Source organism: Ahaetulla prasina, chromosome 5 (assembly GCF_028640845.1).
Source record: "Ahaetulla prasina isolate Xishuangbanna chromosome 5, ASM2864084v1, whole genome shotgun sequence".
In the NCBI taxonomy this organism is placed as follows: Eukaryota; Metazoa; Chordata; class Lepidosauria; order Squamata; family Colubridae; genus Ahaetulla; species Ahaetulla prasina.
In genome coordinates, this window is record NC_080543.1 from 41468809 (window position 1) to 41489839 (window position 21031).

A 21031-nucleotide genomic window follows, 5' to 3' on the forward strand; every position below is an offset into this window, starting at 1 on the left:
ACGTTTTTCAGCACAAAAAACGTGCTGAAAAACTCGGCTTATACTCGAGTATATACGGTACATTTTTATATTTAGCCAAATGTATTTTAAATTTTGCTAATATGAAACAAAAAGATGATTGAAATATGAATTCCTTGCCATATGGCAACTGTTCATTTTACTCATTCATTTAAAAGCACAATTTCTTAGTGGGCCTTTTTTCACCTTGGAAGTATAGTATAGCTAAGTAATTGATTTATAATTATTAATGATTATTTGTGCTTAAATAAATTGAATTAGCAACCACTGAAGTGACTTGATGATCTAATCTTATTTCACTTAAAGTCAGTTGTAAATAAATGTAGAGAGCATAAAAAGAAAATTGTAACAAACTTTTCAATTAATAACATATGCATCCCTACACAGCAGGTGATGAATTCTCAATCTTTAATATATTCATAAGTAATACAGAGGATAGTTTGTCCTTCTATTGACACATTGCCATAATAGAAAAGATACCTGACCTACAATTCTTCTACTGCCCCCTCCTGCTCTTACAGATGCTTTAAAAACTTACTAAAATATATCAGCTACTAAATTTAAGTCACAACAGTTATCTTCATAGTGCCAGAATTTGTTTCAGGATAATCAGTAGTTTTTAGCACACTTATAGCTACATTGTTAGAATTTGTATGTCATGAATTCATGGGAAAAGATTCATGAAAGTCTTTTGTTCGTGATAGGGAAAAAAGAGTCAGAAAGAGATAAAGAAAGTTTGATTGGGCTATGTGATTGGGTTGGATTGATAGCTTTTGTTCTGCTGGTTGTTAACTTTTTGCTCAATTCGGAGAACTGGCTAATCCCATCTCTGGCTGGTCCTGCCCACTCCAGCCCGCCCTCCCAGGAGTCCCCTGTGGCCCATTTTGAAGTTCGAGGTTGGTGCAGGAGGCCTTCCAGTCCCAAAATGGGCACAGGCGGGAGTTGCACGCGCCCCCCATGCCCCGTTTTGCCTTCCAGGGTGGTGCAGGACAGGAGGCCTTCCAGGCCCCAAACCCCTGCTCTAGGATGAGTTGGGAATGGGGATTTTACAATATGATTGTAAATAGGAACCAATAAAGGAGGAATGGAAAAATCCCTATCTGTAGATCAGCAGTTTTCAGTCTTGGCAAGTTTAAGATGGGCAAATTTCAGGCTATCTGGGGAATTCTAGATATTGAAGTCCATGCACCTTAAAATTGCCAAAGTTGAGAAGCATGGGTCTACTCTAGAGCTTAGGATTTTCCATTCCTGTTTTATTTAGAGCTTGGTGCAATTGAATAAATCAGTTGTAGTTTCAATAACAAAAAGTGATTAAAGTGATATGAACCATTACCAGACTTTTTGTGAAAAACTGAAATTAGAAGTTGATCTGCGCTTTGATGATTAAATAAGGAATTATGGAAATAATGTAGACAAATGTTAATCTTAGAATAAGAGTTTCATTTATTTTTTTTACTTGTATCTGTACCAAAGAATGTTGGAAGTCATTCTTTTTCAGTTTTCCTTCTTTTCCTCTTTCTTTCTTGCACTTTCACTCTTTTTCTTTCCTGAGCCTTTTCTTTTTTCAAATCTGTTTTTATTTGTTTATCCCTTTGTTTTTGTTTTTTTATGTATGAAGGATTTAACTCAGCCGTTAAAATTCTACATTCCTTATTTACAGAAATCATATCAAGATTTAGAATGAAATCCACTGGGAGCCATCTCATATAATGCAGGCTCTGAGTCCCACTAACCAAAAAGTATTTATCAATAGAAGAGAATATTTGTAGCTTAGGGTTGAACTGTGGGTTCCTTGGTGCTCTCTGAGCTTGATGGTTTTCCTGCAGATGTTTCATTACCAAACTAGGTAACATAATCAGTACTAAAAGGGAGTGGTGTTTGATCTTATTTTCATAAACTAGTGATTTACCCTGTCAGTGTTGATCTGTTGCTTCACAAAAAGTGTTTTGATTGGTGCTGGGTCTCTACAGTCTCAGGTAGAGAAGGGCTATTCTATACCCGTCCCTCAAATGTTCTTTAAAATACAGTGTTTCCCAGCATTCCTTTAAGAACCTCCAACATGCAAACTGTGGTTACTCATCCTAAAATGAATCCTCTTTACCTGGAGCTTCAAAATTTGCTGTTTGCTGAAGAGTGTTTAGCTAAAGATCAGTCTACATTTAGTGTACATCTGACTTTGGGGATATTTCTTCATAACCAAAAAAAGTGTATTTTCTATGCAGTTCACACCCCTTGCTCACTGGATCTGGATGTCACAAAGCAAAGCCCACATTTTGTAATTAACCCCCATGCTCCGTTTTCACTGGCAGAGTGCTGCAGGAGGCTGAGTGCTATCCTGCCCCTGGTCACGCCCAGCTGGCCACGCTCATCCAGCTGGTCATTAGGGCAGAGTATCGGTTGTTAAATTATTTGAATCCCACCACTGGGCACAGTCTTAGTTTAGAAGGTTATTTGTTGGTTTTATTATTTTGTTTGTTCCTTGTGGTTTCTAAACATAAAAGTATCCTGCCTCCTGCTAAACAAGGATCTCTTTTCCTAATTAGACATTCCTGCCATTCACTTAACTTGAATTAAGGGTGTCAGTTTTGACTGAAAAAGGGACCTGTTTCATACAAATATTGTTTATGGCCTCTGGACCTTAAAGCTTAAGCTAAAATAGGGAAAATGTTTAGAGTCATGTAACAAAGACAAAATGAAAAAGTGGAGACAAAATAGAATTGAGTCAACAATATAGTTTTACAAGAATTACATATTCATCACTACACTCATAACAGCCTTCAAGCAACAGACTTTGCGTGAAATGGACCACTCTATTCCAATTAATTTCATTTGCATAATGATGATATTATGCAAATGACACACATTGATTAAAATGAGGTTATGTGGCATTTCTATAATGATGATATTACACGAATAACAGAAAGTGACATGGATGATGTACACTCTGGCCTAGTGAATATTTGTAAATAACAAACATCTGCCTAAATTAGTCTATAAAGATTAGGTACAGTCAAAAATTATATATTGGTGATTGGTAGAGCATAATCCTGATATTTTCAGTCAGAATTGAGGAGAAAGACTCTGCTTGAATATCTGTGTGCATATGCTCTCAAAATAGTCTCTGTTGGTAACTTAGTACATGCATGGCTTATGTGGAAGGTTTACACAAGATGCTAAACTAAACTAACAAACCAGATTATAATTTAGCACTTTATGTACATTAAGCATGAATAAGGTCATTTCCTTTTGTCCATTCTTCTGCAATTGGTACATGCTTCAGTCTTCAATAGCAGAAGAAATACTTGCAGCATCTAAAATACATACAATGTTATCATACTAGGGTTTTTGTTTTGTGTATATGTAAAAATAAGGTAAATTAATATGTCTGAACAAGTTTGGTGGATTTTTAAATGGAGGGTCTGCTGTTTCTCTTTGATATAGGTATGTCATCAAGCTTTCTATGTCAAAATACAAAACTATGCTGTAGGTGTACTAAAATAGCAAACCTTTTTTGTGGAGATATATATTAAAGCAAGCTATTTCAAACTATTTACCAAACCTCAAGAAAGCTTGAGAAGGCTTGAAAAATAGTTTTCCATGGAGAAGAAATGTTAAGATATATGGCTGTACATTGAAACAATGTACAATGTGTACAATGGAACAGCTCTTCTATAATTTCCAGTGTAGCATTGCCATTAACCTCATCTTCCTGACAGCCTAGAGGTTACACACTTAAGTAGAAGCCCTGTGCTAAATAATATAAAATATCACCGGCTATGGCAAACCTCCTTCCCAGGCTGAAGGTAATCAACAACTGGCAGATGACCTGAATGAGTTTTACTGCAGGTTTGAAAGGAAACTACAGCCACCTATCTCCACAACCCCCATCTCAGACACAGCAACAACAGCCAAGCCTCCTACAACTGACCCCATTTCATTGGGTTCACAACCCCTAGTGATCACAGAAAAGGAAGTGCAGGACCTATTTCACAGACAAAAGCCAGGAAAAGCGCCAGGCCCAGACAAGATAACTCCTTCTTGCTTAAAAGTCTGTGCTGACCAATTGGCCCCCATCTTCACCCATATTTTCAATAAATCACTAGAGATGTGCTATGTTCCTTCTTGCTTCAAACGCTCTACCATCATCCCAGTGCCGAAGAAGCCCACCATCAAGGAACTGAATGACTACAGACCAGTTGCTCTAACATCTGTAGTCATGAAAACCTTTGAAAGGCTAGTGCTTTCCTACCTGAAAACCATCACGAATCCGCTTTTAGACCCCTTGCAATTTGCATACCGAGCAAATAGATCAACAGATGATGCTGTTAATATGGCTCTGCACTACATCCTACAACATCTTGAGTCTCCAAAGACCTATGCAAGGGTCCTTTTGTAGACTTTAGTTCAGCATTCAATACCATCATTCCAGACATTCTTCTAACTAAGCTAAACCAGCTACAGGTACCGGAACAGACTTGTAAGTGGATCACAAGCTTCCTAACAAACAGGAAGCAGCAGGTGAAGCTAAGCAAGATCACATCAAATACCTGTACAATTAGCACAGGGGCCCCCAAGGCTGTGTGCTCTCCCCACTTCTCTTCTCTCTGTATACCAATGACTGCATCTCCAATGATCCATTTGTTAAGCTACTGAAGTTCGCAGATGACACAACAGTGATTGGTCTCATTCGAGACAATGACGAATCCGCATATAGACGAGAGGTCGAACGACTAGCCTTGTGGTGCAACCAAAACAATCTGGAACTGAACACACTCAAAACCGTAGAAATGGTGGTAGACTTTAGGAAAAACCCTTCCATACTTCCACCTCTCACAATACTTGACAACACAGTATCAACAGTAGAAACCTTCAAATTTCTGGGTTCTATCATATCGCAAGATCTCAAATGGACAGCTAACATCAAAAACATCATTAAAAAAGGACAACAAAGAATGTTCTTTCTGCGCCAACTCAGTAAGCTCAAACTGCCCAAGGAGCTGCTGATCCAGTTCTACAGAGGAATTATTGAGTCTGTCATTTGCACCTCTATAACTGTCTGGTTCGGTTCTGCAACCCAACAAGAAAAACACAGACTTCAGAGGATAATTAGAACTGCAGAAAAAATAATTGCTACCAACTTGCCTTCCATTGAGGACCTGTATACTGCACGAATCAAGAAGAGGCCGTGAAAATATTTGCAGATCCCTCGCATCCTGGACATAAACTGTTTCAACTCCTACCTCAAAACGACGCTATAGAGCACTGCACACCAGAACAACTAGACACAAGAACAGCTTTTCCCGAAGGCCATCACTCTGCTAAACAAATAATTCCCTCAACACTGTCAGACTATTTACTGAATCTGCACTACTATTAATCTTCTCATCGTTCCCATCACCAATCTCTTTCCACTTATGACTGTATGACTATAACTTGTTGCTGGCAATCCTTATGATTTATATTGATATATTGATCATCAATTGTGTTGTAAATGTTGTACCTTGATGAACGTATCTTTTCTTTTATGTACACTGAGAGCATATGCACCAAGACAAATTCCTTGTGTGTCCAATCACACTTGGCCAATAAAATTCTATTCTATTCTATTCTAATGTTGAGAAAGAAGAGACTTCCATAAAATATAGCTATAAAGTGAGTGCTCTAAAACCATCTAACTTAGCTTCTCTATCTTAGATTGGATGAAGAGGCTAACATGATGCTACAAAGTTTAATAGATGTTTTATTTGTCAGTTACAAAAGATACTTAAAAATAAAACTTGTCTCTATCTCTTTTTTTTCCCTTAGTACATACACAACAAAATGTTTGATTTCTCCCTCCTTATTTTTATTTACTTTTCCTTCTTTTGTTATTTTTAAATTAGCTAAACCAGCTACAGGTACCGGAACAGACTTGTAAGTGGATCACAAGCTTCCTAACAAACAGGAAGCAGCAGGTGAAGCTAAGCAAGATCACATCAAATACCTGTACAATTAGCACAGGGGGCCCCCAAGGCTGTGTGCTCTCCCCACTTCTCTTCTCTCTGTATACCAATGACTGCATCTCCAATGATCCATTTGTTAAGCTACTGAAGTTCGCAGATGACACAACAGTGATTGGTCTCATTCGAGACAATGACGAATCCGCATATAGACGAGAGGTCGAACGACTAGCCTTGTGGTGCAACCAAAACAATCTGGAACTGAACACACTCAAAACCGTAGAAATGGTGGTAGACTTTAGGAAAAACCCTTCCATACTTCCACCTCTCACAATACTTGACAACACAGTATCAACAGTAGAAACCTTCAAATTTCTGGGTTCTATCATATCGCAAGATCTCAAATGGACAGCTAACATCAAAAACATCATTAAAAAAGGACAACAAAGAATGTTCTTTCTGCGCCAACTCAGTAAGCTCAAACTGCCCAAGGAGCTGCTGATCCAGTTCTACAGAGGAATTATTGAGTCTGTCATTTGCACCTCTATAACTGTCTGGTTCGGTTCTGCAACCCAACAAGAAAAACACAGACTTCAGAGGATAATTAGAACTGCAGAAAAAATAATTGCTACCAACTTGCCTTCCATTGAGGACCTGTATACTGCACGAATCAAGAAGAGAGCCGTGAAAATATTTGCAGATCCCTCGCATCCTGGACATAAACTGTTTCAACTCCTACCCTCAAAACGACGCTATAGAGCACTGCACACCAGAACAACTAGACACAAGAACAGTTTTTTCCCGAAGGCCATCACTCTGCTAAACAAATAATTCCCTCAACACTGTCAGACTATTTACTGAATCTGCACTACTATTAATCTTCTCATCGTTCCCATCACCAATCTCTTTCCACTTATGACTGTATGACTATAACTTGTTGCTGGCAATCCTTATGATTTATATTGATATATTGATCATCAATTGTGTTGTAAATGTTGTACCTTGATGAACGTATCTTTTCTTTTATGTACACTGAGAGCATATGCACCAAGACAAATTCCTTGTGTGTCCAATCACACTTGGCCAATAAAATTCTATTCTATTCTATTCTAATGTTGAGAAAGAAGAGACTTCCATAAAATATAGCTATAAAGTGAGTGCTCTAAAACCATCTAACTTAGCTTCTCTATCTTAGATTGGATGAAGAGGCTAACATGATGCTACAAAGTTTAATAGATGTTTTATTTGTCAGTTACAAAAGATACTTAAAAATAAAACTTGTCTCTATCTCTTTTTTTTCCCTTAGTACATACACAACAAAATGTTTGATTTCTCCCTCCTTATTTTTATTTACTTTTCCTTCTTTTGTTATTTTTAAATTATAAAAGAAGAAACAAAGCTGAAAAAAGAAACAAGAACACACAAGACTTATATTTGCAGACATCAAGAAACTTAAGCCATGATCCATTACAGTTATCCATAGCCGATCTATATTAATAAATTCTGCAAACCGCCAAATAATTGGAGCTGGTATTTATCTTTCTGATGCTGAGCACATCTCCATATATCTATTTTCATTGCTCAGGACTGAAAATATTAAATCTCAAACCAAAGTCAATACTTTTACAATACTATTAACATGAACAATATATATAAATATAAGCATTAATTTCACAGCATTTTCAACCATATAAATAAAATGAACTCATTTCTAAAATGTTGCCATTTCAAATAAGAGTGCCTTGCTATTATCTTTGTTTTCTTTTCATTGCTTTATATTTGGAAAAGCAATGAAAATCTTTGATTAATTTCATCAACAGCTATGTGGAACTTCATGGTTTTGTGATTATTAATACTATATCTACGTAAGATTTCATCTTGTATTCCTTAATTTTGATCCCAATTATATGTTTCTTTGTTTGTTTATTGGATCTTGTTGGCCAAAACTACAACAACTATTACTAAGAGTAGAGGAGAAAGATTTGGCATCCTTGTTTTGTCCTTAAATAAACTTGGAAAAAAATCATAGCCTACTCACTCCATGGAAAATGTTTAAGGTATCAGATAGTCCTCAATGTACAATCATAACTGACCTCAAAATTTCCATTGAAATTTCCAAGGCAGTTGCTAAGTGAATTTTGCCCCATTTTACAATCTTTCTTGCCACAGTGGTTAAGTGAATCATTGCAGTTGTTAAGTTAGTAACATGGTTGTTAAGTGAATCTGGCTTCATTTTGTCTGCCTTTGTTTGTCAGAGGTCAGAAAAGGTGGTCATATGACCCCAGGACACTGTAGTCATCATAAAAATATGTCAGTTGCCAAACGTCCAAATTTTGATCATGTGACCATGGGGATGCTGCAATGGCTGTAAATGTGAAAAACAATCATAAGTCACTTTTTCAATGCCATTGTAACTTAGAACAGTCACTAAAAGTGGTTGTAAGTCAAGGACTACTTGTAAAATATTTAAACATGAGTCAAAATTAGTTAGCAAACCTCTCAGGTAGGGAACACATTCCAGCATAATTCATTAGCAAAGAATTTGGCAGCCATATCTGAAGAAACACATTGTTTCTAGTGCTAGAGCCTTGTTCACACAAGCCACTAAAATTGAGGAATAGCAACAACAACAACAATAGTAGCTCAGGTACAGTCTGGGGAGTAGCAGAGCCAACAGTCATGTCAATTACCAGAAATGGACTACAATAATTGAAACAGGTTGTCTGCATCTCTTTGCTGCTATCTAGTAGCACCATCTAGTAAGTTTCTACTAAGGTTGTCCATTGCTCTGCTTGTCGCATTGTGTGCTGCCTAGACAAATTATTTATAAAAACTGAAGCTTTGACTTGGGACTCTTATCCCTGTGGGCTCTAAAAGAGATGTCATGCCTTGTCTGACAAAAGTTATAACATTATTTGTAATAACTAACCTGATTAAGAATTCTAAACAACTCAAAAGCTTGCAGATTCTTTAGATAATTAGTCTAAAAACCATACTTCCAGTTATGATATATGATTCTGAAGCCACTCATACTTTGATTACTAACCTTAAAGACTGGTAACTGATACTACCGTGTTTCCTCAAAAGTATGACCTACTCAGAAAGTAAATCCAACTTGATTTTTATCCATGCGGGCAATATAAGCCCTACGCCCAAAATAAGTCCCAATTAAGACCCTGCCCACTCCTGGGTGTACAGGTAAAAATTAAGCTAGAGTGGGAATAGGGGGATGGAGCTGCCCTACTACTTACCTTTGCACAGTTGCAGTCAGGCCTTGGCCCATTTCTTTTGCTGCAGCTGACAAGGCTTTCCTGAAGGCCTATGTAGCTGATAACAGAGCTCCGGATCGATCCAGAACTCTGTTATTGACTGAAGAGGCCTTTAGGAAAGTCTTGCTGGCCTTGCCAGATGAAGAAGTTCCTGAAGGCCTCTAATAGTGAAAAAGAAGCTGGTGGCAACACATGTAAGTGAGGTGAGTCAATGGATGACATGTTTCTCCCCGCCCCCGCCCCCCCAAAAATAACACCTCGTGCCTTTTTTGGTGGCAAGAAAAATATAAGACAGGATCTTATTTTCAGGGAAACATGGTATGTTTTCCTATAAGTTAAGAAAAGAAAAAGATACAGTATGCAATTTTGAAAAAAATGAAAGTGGTATAATAGAAGTGTTATTGTTGATTTTCGGTTGACGTTGCGCTGAGAATAGCTTGGAAAATAGCGGGCTCCACCGAGCCCTGTGAAATCCAGCTGGTAATTGCTATTGGAAACCCTATGTGGTCAAAGCTGTCTTGTAGGGGCAGCAAAGAAAAGAGAGGCACTTTGTGGACCACGAGGAATTCACAATTTCCTCGTTAGGTCCGAAGCAAGCTCTCCTGAACGGCAGCAGGGATGACAGTCATTTTCGGCAGTCACAAGTTGGGACAACCAGGATCATAAGATTTGTGCTGGAGTGGTCCGTGGACAGAGCATTGAAACTGGGTGAGATAACTTCCAACTCTTATTCTAAATATTTAATTTAAGTACAAGAATTTTAAAAACATTAAGGAAGCGGCGATTAGACACCCAGAGAAAATTAAAGACTGAAAATTAAAAGGTGAAAGAAATGCCCAAGGAGAGCTTTAAAATACAGAAAGCCTGAAAAAAAAGGTTAAACAATTTGAAAGGTGATTTTGGGGAGAAACTGTCTTACTTTTTTGTATATTTAAACCCCCTGGACTTATCAGATAATCAGCTGTTTTTGACATACTGTTTAATGTTGGACTTGGGAGCAGAAGAGCCATCTATTGGAAGAAGAGGAACACTGCAGCAGTACAATGTCAGTACTCTTAGTGAAAGTGAGGTCTAATACACAGAATAGAAGAAAGTAAACAACACCTGGAAGGCAGCCTGACCTTGACTCTATTCTAGAAGATGATTTGGATAGTTTGAAAATACCTAATGAGTTTCTTCTCTCTCTTGAAGATTTCTAAGATGAACTAAACTGTAAATAACTAAACTTTATTGAAACTGGCTATTGGATTATGGATTTGAAAGATTGGAGGAACCTAGTGGATTAATTTGGATTTGGATTATTAATGCTATTTGACAGAACATTCTACGAGGCAAAAGAAGAAAGATGACAGAAGAAAAGAGAAAAGAAGAAAAGTTAAATAAGACTTTAAAATTTGGACAATTGGGAAGTAATTGGAAAACCACAAATTTGTAAATTACTAAATAATTTTAAAGATTATAAATTTAGGGGATTTGGAGCAGTGGTGGGTTGCCCCCGGTTTGGACCAGTTCACAAGAACCAATAGTAAAACCGGCAGAAGGCTCTGCCCACTGACCCAGACGTCATTAGGAAGTTTCTGTGCATGTGCAGAAGCACATGAGCGAAGCAAGTGTGCGTGCACGCAGTCCCATTGTGAATCAGTAGTAAAGTAAGTAGAACCCACGCCTGATTTGGAAGTATAACTATGGGATTGACTGAATTTTATTAAGTTTGAGTTTTTAAATATTGAGACATTGGAACCAAAAAGTTATACTGAGTGATCTTTATTAAATTGTTACAAAATGGATCTACAGGGGATAATAGAGGCAAATGAAGAGATAATTTTGATGCTCAAAAACATGCATGAAACTATAAAGAAAAATAAGGAAACCAGGGGATTGTCCAAAGATAAAGAAATGAGTGTAGAAGCCACACAACAATTGGGGGGCAGAGATGAATGTGATATTCAGGAAATAGATGAGAAATTAGAAGAAGCAGTAGAAGGAAAAAAATCAAAATGAGATGCAAGAAGATAAAGATAATGAAGAGAAAGGATTATTAAGTAGGAAATCAGTTAGATTATTCCTTAAAAGCTTATTATAGAACAGAGAAAAAAAAGAAAAATCTCTTCAAAAAAAATAAAGGTTTAGAGGGAAAAAAAGAAAAATCTCTTTTAAAAAAAGAAAGTTATTGATGGGTGTTCAAATAATACAGCAGAAAGAGGAAAAAGGGCAACCCAAAAGGAATGTTCAGTAGGTATAAAAATATTTAAAAGAGTTATAAGACTCCAAGAGAGAGAAATAAAAGGATGATTAAAAAGTCAATAAATGATGGAACTCCAAAAAGGCTAAGAGATGATGGATAATGATAAAATATATTAATAAAATGAAAAAATAAAAAAATAAAAAAGACAAATAGGGAAAAATTGGGATATTGAAATTATGGTGGAATAATGAGTATTTCTCAAAATATAGAATAGAATAGAATAGAATAGAATAATAATAATAATAATAATAATAATAATAATAATAATAATAATAATAATAATAATAATAATAATAATAATAATAATAATAATAATAATTTAATTTGTATACCGCCCTTCTCCCGAAGGACTCAGGGCAGTGAACAGGCAAATAAAATAAAAACGATACATTTCAATAAAAACAATATTTAAAAAACTTATTCCAATAGCCTAAATTTAAAATACAATACAAAATATAAAATAAACCCCAATAAAATCCATATTTAAAACCCTATTAAGCCAGTCCTGCTCGAAAGAATAGATATGTTTTAAGCTCGCGGCGAAAGGTCCGGAGGTCTGGAAGTTGTCGAAGTCCTGGGGGAAGCTCATTCCAGAGGGTAGGTGCCCCCACAGAGAAGGCTCTCCCCCTGGGGGTCGCCAGCCTGCACTGTTTGGCTGACGGCACCCTGGGGGGGCCCTCTCTATGAGGCGTGCCGGCGGTGGGAGGCATGTGGTAACAGAAGGCGGTCCCGAAGATATCGGTCCTATGCCATGGAGCGCTTTAAAGGTGGTAACCAACACCTTGAAGTGCACTCGGAAAACCACAGGTAGCCAGTGCAGCCTGCGCAGGATCGGTGTTATATGGGAGCCACGAGTGGCTCCCTCTATCACCCGCGCAGCTGCATTCTGAACTAACTGAAGTCTCCGGGTGCACCTCAAGGGGAGCCCCATGTAGAGGCGTTACAGTAGTCCAGGCGAAGTGGCGGGCGTGAGTGACTGTGCATAAGGCATCCCGGTCTAGAAAGGGGCGCAACTGGCGGATCAGGCGAACCTGGTAAAAAGCTCTCCTGGAGACGGTCACCAAGTGATCTTCAAAAGACAACCGTCCATCCAGGAGAACCCCCAAATTGCGCACCCTCTCCATTGGGGCCAATGATTCGCCTCAACAGTCAGCAGCGGTTGCAGCTGACTATACTGGGATGCCGGCATCCACAGCCACTCAGTCTTGGAGGTTGAGCTTGAGCCTGTTTCTCCCCATCCAGACCCGTACAGCCTCCACACACCGAGACAACACTTCAACAGCTACATTGGGGTGGTCAGGGGTGGAAATGTACAGCTGGGTGTCATCCGCGTACAGTTGATAACTCACCCCAAAACCACTGATGACCTCGCCCAGCGGCTTCATATAGATGTTGAACAGGAGGCGAGAGAACCGACCCCTGTCGCACCCCAAGAAGGAGGCGCCCCGAGGTCGACCTCTCCCCCCCTGCCAACACCGTCTGCGATCGGTCAGAGAGATAGGATGAGAACCACCGAAACACGGTGCCTCCCACACCCAATCCCCCCAACCGCCGCAGCAGGATACCATGGTCGATGGTATCAAAAGCCGCTGAGAGATCAAGGAGAACCAGGGCAGAGGAATAACCTCTATCCCGGGCCCTCAGAGGTCATCCACCAATTCGACCAAAGCTGTCTCCGTGCTGTACCGGGTCGGAAACCAGACTGGAACGGGTCTAGATAGACAGATTCATCCAGGTACTGGGGTAACTGGTGTGCCACCACACTCTCAACAACCTTCGCCACAAAGCGAAGGTTGGAGACTGGACGATAGTTACTCAAAACAGCTGGGTCCAGGGAAGGCTTCTTGAGGAGGGGTCTCACCACCGCCTCTTTCAAGGCGGTGGGAACAACACCCTCCCTCAGAGAAGCGTTAACAATCCCCTGGAGCCAGCCTCGTGTAACCTCCCGGGTGGCCACCACCACCCAGGAGGACCGCGGGTCAAATAACCATGTGCTGACATTCAGCCGCCCCAGCAACCTGTCCATGTCCTCAGGAGCCACAGGGTCAAACTCCTCCCAGATGGTCTCAACAAGACTAGCCTCCGTCACCTCGCCCGAAACTACCCAGTTTTGGTCCAGACCGTCCCGAAGCTGAGCGATTTTGCCAAACAGATACCTGCTGAAATCCTCAGCACAACCCTGTAAGGGTCATCGCAACCCTCCTGGTTAAGGAGAGGCGAGAGAACCGACCCCTGTGGTACCCCACAAAGGAGGCGCCTCAAGGTCGACCTCTGCCCCCCTGCCAACACCGTCTGCGATCGGTCGGAGAGATAGGATGAGAACCACCGAAACACGGTGCCTCCCACACCCAATCCCCCCAACCGCCGCAGCAGGATACCATGGCCGATGGTATCAAAAGCCTCTGAGAGATCAAGGAGAACCAGGGCAGAGGAATAACCTCTATCCCGGGCCCTCCAGAGGTCATCCACCAATGCGACCAAAGCTGTCTCCGTGCTGTACCGGGATGCCGGCATCCACAGCCACTCAGTCTTGGAGGTTGAGCTTGAGCCTGTTTCTCCCCATCCAGACCCGTACAGCCTCCACACACCGAGACAACACTTCAACAGCTACATTGGGGTGGTCAGGGGTGGAAATGTACAGCTGGGTGTCATCCGTACAGTTGATAACTCACCCCAAAACCACTGATGACCTCGCCCAGCGGCTTCATGTAGATGTTGAACAGGAGAGGCGAGAGAACCGACCCTGTGGCACCCCACAAAGGAGGCGCCTCAAGGTCGACCTCTGCCCCCTGCCAACACCGTCTGCGATCGGTCGGAGAGATAGGATGAGAACCACCGAAACACGGTGCCTCCCACACCCAATCCCCCAACCGCGCAGCAGGATACCATGGTCGATGGTATCAAAAGCCGCTGAGAGATCAAGGAGAACCAGGGCAGAGGAATAACCTCTATCCGGGCCCTCAGAGGTCATCCACCAATGCGACCAAAGCTGTCTCCGTGCTGTACCGGGATGCCGGCATCCACAGCCACTCAGTCTTGGAGGTTGAGCTTGAGCCTGTTTCTCCCCATCCAGACCCGTACAGCCTCCACACACCGAGACAACACTTCAACAGCTACATTGGGGTGGTCAGGGGTGGAAATGTACAGCTGGGTGTCATCCGTACAGTTGATAACTCACCCCAAAACCACTGATGACCTCGCCCAGCGGCTTCATGTAGATGTTGAACAGGAGGCGAGAGAACCGACCCTGTGGCACCCCACAAAGGAGGCGCCTCAAGGTCGACCTCTGCCCCCCTGCCAACACTGTCTGCGATCGGTCGGAGAGATAGGATGGGGACCACCGAAACACGGTGCCTCCCACACCCAATCCCTCCCACCCCCGCAGCAGGGTACCATGGTCGATGGTATCAAAAGCCGCTGAGAGATCAAGGAGAACCAGGGCAGAGGAATAACCTCTATCCGGGCCCTCAGAGGTCATCCACCAATGCGACCAAAGCTGTCTCCGTGCTGTACCGGGTCGGAAACCGGACTGGAGCAGGTCTAGATAGACAGATTCATCCAGGTACTGGGGTAACTGGTGTGCCACCACACTCTCAACAACCTTCGCCACAAAGCGAAGGTTGGAGACTGGACGATAGTTACTCAAAACAGCTGGGTCCAGGAAGGCTTCTTGAGGAGGGTCTCACCACCGCCTCTTTCAAGGCGGTGGGAACAACACCTCCCTCAGAGAAGCGTTAACAATCCTGGAGCCAGCCTCGTGTAACCTCCCGGGTGGCCAGCACATTACTCATCCCACCTGCAGGCTGGAACATTCTACTCCCCTCCCACCTGAAAAACTCTGTTCCAACTGCCAGTTGCCTTATATTAAGACACACTGATGCTACGGAGTTACATATTCTATATTAAGTTTCAGGCTTTAAGTGTCAATTTATCACGCCCGATCACATAGTTTCGTAGTGAAGCACGGATGTCCAGCTAGTTGTTTATATGTGCAAATTCACCCAATTGTTCTGTTGAGTTCATCAAACCTGCCCATATGATTGTAGAAATAAATGTTTTCAACAAAATAAACAAGAATGGTAGCATGAGTTTCCTGCCAGACCCAGTGATAAAACTCTTGTTCTCGCTCAGTTCTACATTCCAGAGCAGACACAAACATGTTAAATAAGTGTTTGGTTGCTGAATTTTAGAAATCCATATATTACTGTGTATATATGCATTATGTATGGATATGATCTTAATCAGTCGAAAGTTCAAATTCTGGGCTTCTTTCTCCTGCCTATTTGAGCCAGTGCACATTTGGCTGCTTTTTTTCCGGCCTTGAAGCTTTCAGCCATCTGTTCCTTGTTTACCAAATGGGTATCTTTGGCATGAAAATCAAAATCCCATGCTTCATCAGTTTCAACCATTACATTCTGTTAACATCAGTTCTCCCGAATGCTTTGGGCTGTTTTTAGCTTTCTATTGAAAACCAAAGATAAAGCGTTTTACAAAATTAGAGAGTAAAGCATTTAGAGAAATAGTTTCATGGGATGCCTGCATTTTGTGCTCTGACACTTCAGCACACAGAACCAAAAATTCATCAGCAAAGATATAATAGGAATGGCTACACAAATCATAGACCCAATATTTCAGCTGTTTTAAGAATTCAGACAATATCTTCCAATAGGCTGGGAAGTGGGCTCCCAGGAATAGCAGAGTGGGAAAGGCAACTGAGCAAACACAACTTCTGCTGTCAAGTCACCCTAGACATCAGAATATGTGTGTTATCTATCACATAAGTGAAGTACCATTTAGCTGAGGACTGCTCAGTAACCATGCTTGTAACTGACCAGGTGCTAGAACATAAGTGCCTGGTTTCTGAGTCTGGATCCTGATACCCTTGGCTGGAAATGGAACATCACTAGTAGATTACTTTCTCTTTTAACTGGAGTGCCACCATTGCCATAATTTAAATGAGAGAGAAAGTAACTGAATTATTGTTGTTTGTTTTGCCAGGTGCTCCATGACACTAGATCATTTGGCAGCTGGAACATCTAACCAGGCAACATCAATTTAGAAATTGAGGCTAGATCACTGGGAAAAAGCTTCCTTACTAATCTTGCCTAAATTTTCAACAAATCTTGGCATATTTCAAAAGTTTGATAAGGCAAGTTTTTCCTGGCACAGAAAGAACATTCTTTGTTGACCTTTTTTGATGATGTTTTTGATATTAGCTGTCCATTTGAGATCTTGTGATATGATAGAACCTAGAAATTTGAAGGTTTCTACTGTTGATACTGTATTGTGAGAGGTGGAAGTATGGAAGGGTTTCTCCTAAAGTCTACCACCATTTCTACGGTTTTGAGTGTGTTCAGTTCCAGATTGTTTTGGTTGCACCACAAGGCTAGTCATTCAATCTCTCGTCTATATGCGGATTCGTCATTGTCTCGAATGAGACCAATCACTGTTGTGTCATCTGCGAACTTCAGTAGTTTAACAGATGGATCGTTGGAGATGCAGTCATTGGTATACCGAGAGAAAGTAACTGAATTATTGTTGTTTGTTTTGCCAGGTGCTCCATGACACTAGATCATTTGGCAGCTGGAACATCTAACCAGGCAACATCAATTTAGAAATTGAGGCTAGATCACTGGGAAAAAGCTTCCTTACTAATCTTGCCCAAATTTTCAACAAATCTTGGCATATTTCAAAAGTTTGATAAGGCAAGTTTTTCCTGGCACAGAAAGAACATTTTTTGTTTTCCTTTTTTGATGATGTTTTTGATGTTAGCTAGTTTTGATGTCCATTTTAGATCTTGTGATATTCTAGAACCTAGAAATTTGAAGGTTTCTACTGTTGATACTGTATTGTGAGAGGTGGAAGTATGGAAGGGTTTCTCCTAAAGTCTACCACCATTTCTACGGTTTTGAGTGTGTTCAGTTCCAGATTGTTTTGGTCGCACCACAAGGCTAGTCATTCAACCTCTCGTCTATATGCGGATTCGTCATTGTCTCGAATGAGACCGATCACTGTTGTGTCATCTGCGAACTTCAGTAGTTTAACAGATGGATCGTTGGAGATGCATTAGTATACAGAGAGAAGAGAAGTGGGGAGAGCACACAGCCTTGCGGGGGGCCTGTGCTAATTGTACAGGTATCTGATGTGATCCTGTTTAGCTTCACCTGCTGCTTCCTGTTTATTAGGAAGCTTGTGATCCTCTTGGAAAGGAAAATAGTAAGGAAAATATTAAAGATTAGTAGCTGGGGATAACAAATAAATGGTGCAAAGAAATGTTATTTATGTTTAAATTAATTAATGGGAGAAATGATAAAGAATTATAATGAGAGAATGGTACTGTTGAAGTTGTAAGATCAGGATTATGCATATTTATTTGTATTACGTTAGCATTGTTTAAAAAAGATTCGACTCAGTCAATACACTGTATGTATGGTGTGTATTATATTAAAAAATTTAAAAAATATTTAAAAAAATAATAGAAGCATTATCTATATACAGTATAGAAAAGCCAAATACCACTCACTCATCACTAAATCTCCAGAACTATAAAGCCTACAAACTTGAAATTTGGCAAATATGCTCCTCTTGGCTTCTAGATGCTCATTAAGAAAGGATTTTTTGAAATGACCATCAGATCATTAGTATTTCATATACAGTATTATATTCTCACGCTCTGATGCTAAGGAATTAGAAGTTCTACTCCCCCTCCCCACCTGAAAAAAACTCTGTTCCAACTGCCAGTTGCCTTATATTAACACGCTGTGATGCTACCTCTTCACTAAACTGGACATGGGAGTGGCCAGCACATTACTCATCCCACCTGCAGGCTGGAACATTCTACTCCCCCTCCCCCTCTGTTCCAACTGCCAGTTGCCTTATATTAAGACACACTGATGCTACGGAGTTACATATTCTATATTAAGTTTCAGGCTTTAAGTGTCAATTTATCACGCCCGATCACATAGTTTCGTAGTGAAGCATGGATGTCCAGCTAGTTGTTTATATGTGCAAATTCACCCAATTGTTCTGTTGAGCTCATCAAACCTGCCCATATGATTGTAGAAATAAATGTTTTCAACAAAATAAACAAGAATGGTAGCATGAGTTTCCTGCCAGACACAGTGATAAAACTCTTGTTCTCGCTCAGTTCTACATTCCAGAGCAGACGCAAACATGTTAAATAAGTGTTTGGTTGCTGAATTTTAGAAATCCATATATTACTGTGTATATATGCATTATGTATGGATATGATCTTAATCAGTCGAAAGTTCAAATTCTGGGCTTCTTTCTCCTGCCTATTTGAGCCAGTGCACATTTGGCTGCTTTTTTTCCGGCCTTGAAGCTTTCAGCCATCTGTTCCTTGTTTACCAAATGGGTATCTTTGGCATGAAAATCAAAATCCCATGCTTCATCAGTTTCAACCATTACATTATGTTAACATCAGTTCTCCCGAATGCTTTGGGCTGTTTTTAGCTTTCTATTGAAAACCAAAGATAAAGCGTTTTACAAAATTAGAGAGTAAAGCATTTAGAGAAATAGTTTCATGGAATGCCTGCATTTTGTGCTCTGACACTTCAGCACACAGAACCAAAAATTCATCAGCAAAGATATAATAGGAATGGCTACACAAATCATAGACCCAATATTTCAGATGTTTTAAGAATTCAGACAATATCTTCCAATAGGCTGGGATCTAAAGTGGGCTCCCAGGAATAGCAGAGTGAGAAAGGCAACTGAGCAAACACAACTTCTGCTGTCAAGTCACCCTAGACATCAGAATATGTGTGTTATCTATCACATAAGTGAAGTACCATTTAGCTGAGGACTGCTCTGTAACCATGCTTGTAACTGACCAGGTGCTGGAGCATAAGTGCCTGGTTTCTGAGTCTGGATCCTGATACCCTTGGCTGGAAATGGAACATCACTAGTAGATTACTTTCTCTTTTAACTGGAGTGCCACCATTGCCATAATTTAAATGAGAGAGAAAGTAACTGAATTATTGTTTGTTCTGCCAGGTGCTCCATGACACTAGATCATTTGGCAGCTGGAACATCTAACCAGGCAACATCAATTTAGAAATTGAGGCTAGATCACTGGGGAAAAGCTTCCTTACTAATCTTGCCTAAATTTTCAACAAATCTTGGCATATTTCAAAAGTTTGATAAGGCAAGTTTTTCCTGGCACAGAAAGAAAGAATATGTATTTCTATGTATTTCTATCACTATTTCTGCCAGTATTCAAATGTCTTTTGCATACTGGCAACTAAGAGAAGGAAAGTATTTCTCACCACAATAAATTAATGAATTTACTGATGAAGAACTGATGCACAGTTATCTTACAACTCATTCAGGAAGCACTAGCTAGGGGAAATATAAAGTTATTGCCATTATCCATATATCCATATATGCCATTATCCATATATCCATATATGCCTAGGATTTCAATTTTTGTCATAAAATTCCTTTGTCAAAAATGCTTTTCAAATATTATCTTAATTAAGATTAATTAATCTTAATTAAATTAATTAATTAATTTAAAAAACTAACATAATTTAAAATAATAAAGAAACTGGGTTTTTATTGAAGTTAGTATGTTATAATGTTCCAGTACAACTCATAAATTAAGCATTTTAAAAACAGTAATCAAATGTGTTGCTCATAAAACTGTTTTATGTAAGAATTTTCATTTCATGTACATTTTCCAGGACACTTATTAACAAATTAATATGGAAAGAACATCCAGAAATCATTCATATATATATTAATCTCCAAAACTGAACACTATAACAAGAGAATAATTATGGAAGCCATTGAAATAGAGAAACACCCCCACAACATGAACAAACGGGATGACACCTCCTGCCTACCAGACATCTGGAAACTAGCCTTAGTCAACAAACAAGTCCCAGCCACGAAAATTGACACCAGACTCAGGATAACACACAATGCCACCACCAATCCTCCTCACCAGATTCAAACCCAAACCCATCCCACAGACAAAACACAACCACCATCCAGAAGCCAGACCATGCTGGCACCACCGGTTGCTGTGCCCCCCTCTGATCCCCACACGAAGCAAGCTGACACATACCAGGAACACATGACAAGACCTCGGACTCGGTGCCAAACCAAAACCCGGGATGCTGCATCACAGCCATCTGCTCAAGACATCACATCACAGAATTCCAGAGGCCACAACACCAAAGCTCAGGAACAAAAGACTAGGACCACACCCACACAGGATGCTACGAAACAGCCGACCAATCTGCAAACACCCACTCCATCTACCAATCAAGATGCAACCACACAGTCAACCAACCTGCTCACAGCAACTCTCCCCACCTCCCCACCAGTATTTATAGAGAGACGGCAGCTCCGACCATGCTTTGCTCGCACAAGCACGAAGCCGAAAGTACCAGCCTGAAGATGATGAGTGAGACCTCATCAAAATGTCGCCAAGATACTCTCAACCTTACACGGGAAAAGACCTGAATATGCCAAGACCTACATACACACACGCACACACACACACAACACACACACACACACACACACACACA

General features: G+C 40.3%; 1 protein-coding gene across 1 annotated transcript in view; it reads left to right on the forward strand.

Annotated features, from left to right (window-relative positions):
• Window positions 1-21031, forward strand: part of EPHA6 (EPH receptor A6) — a 512200-nt gene that overhangs the window by 426792 nt on the left and 64377 nt on the right. The window lies entirely within an intron of this gene.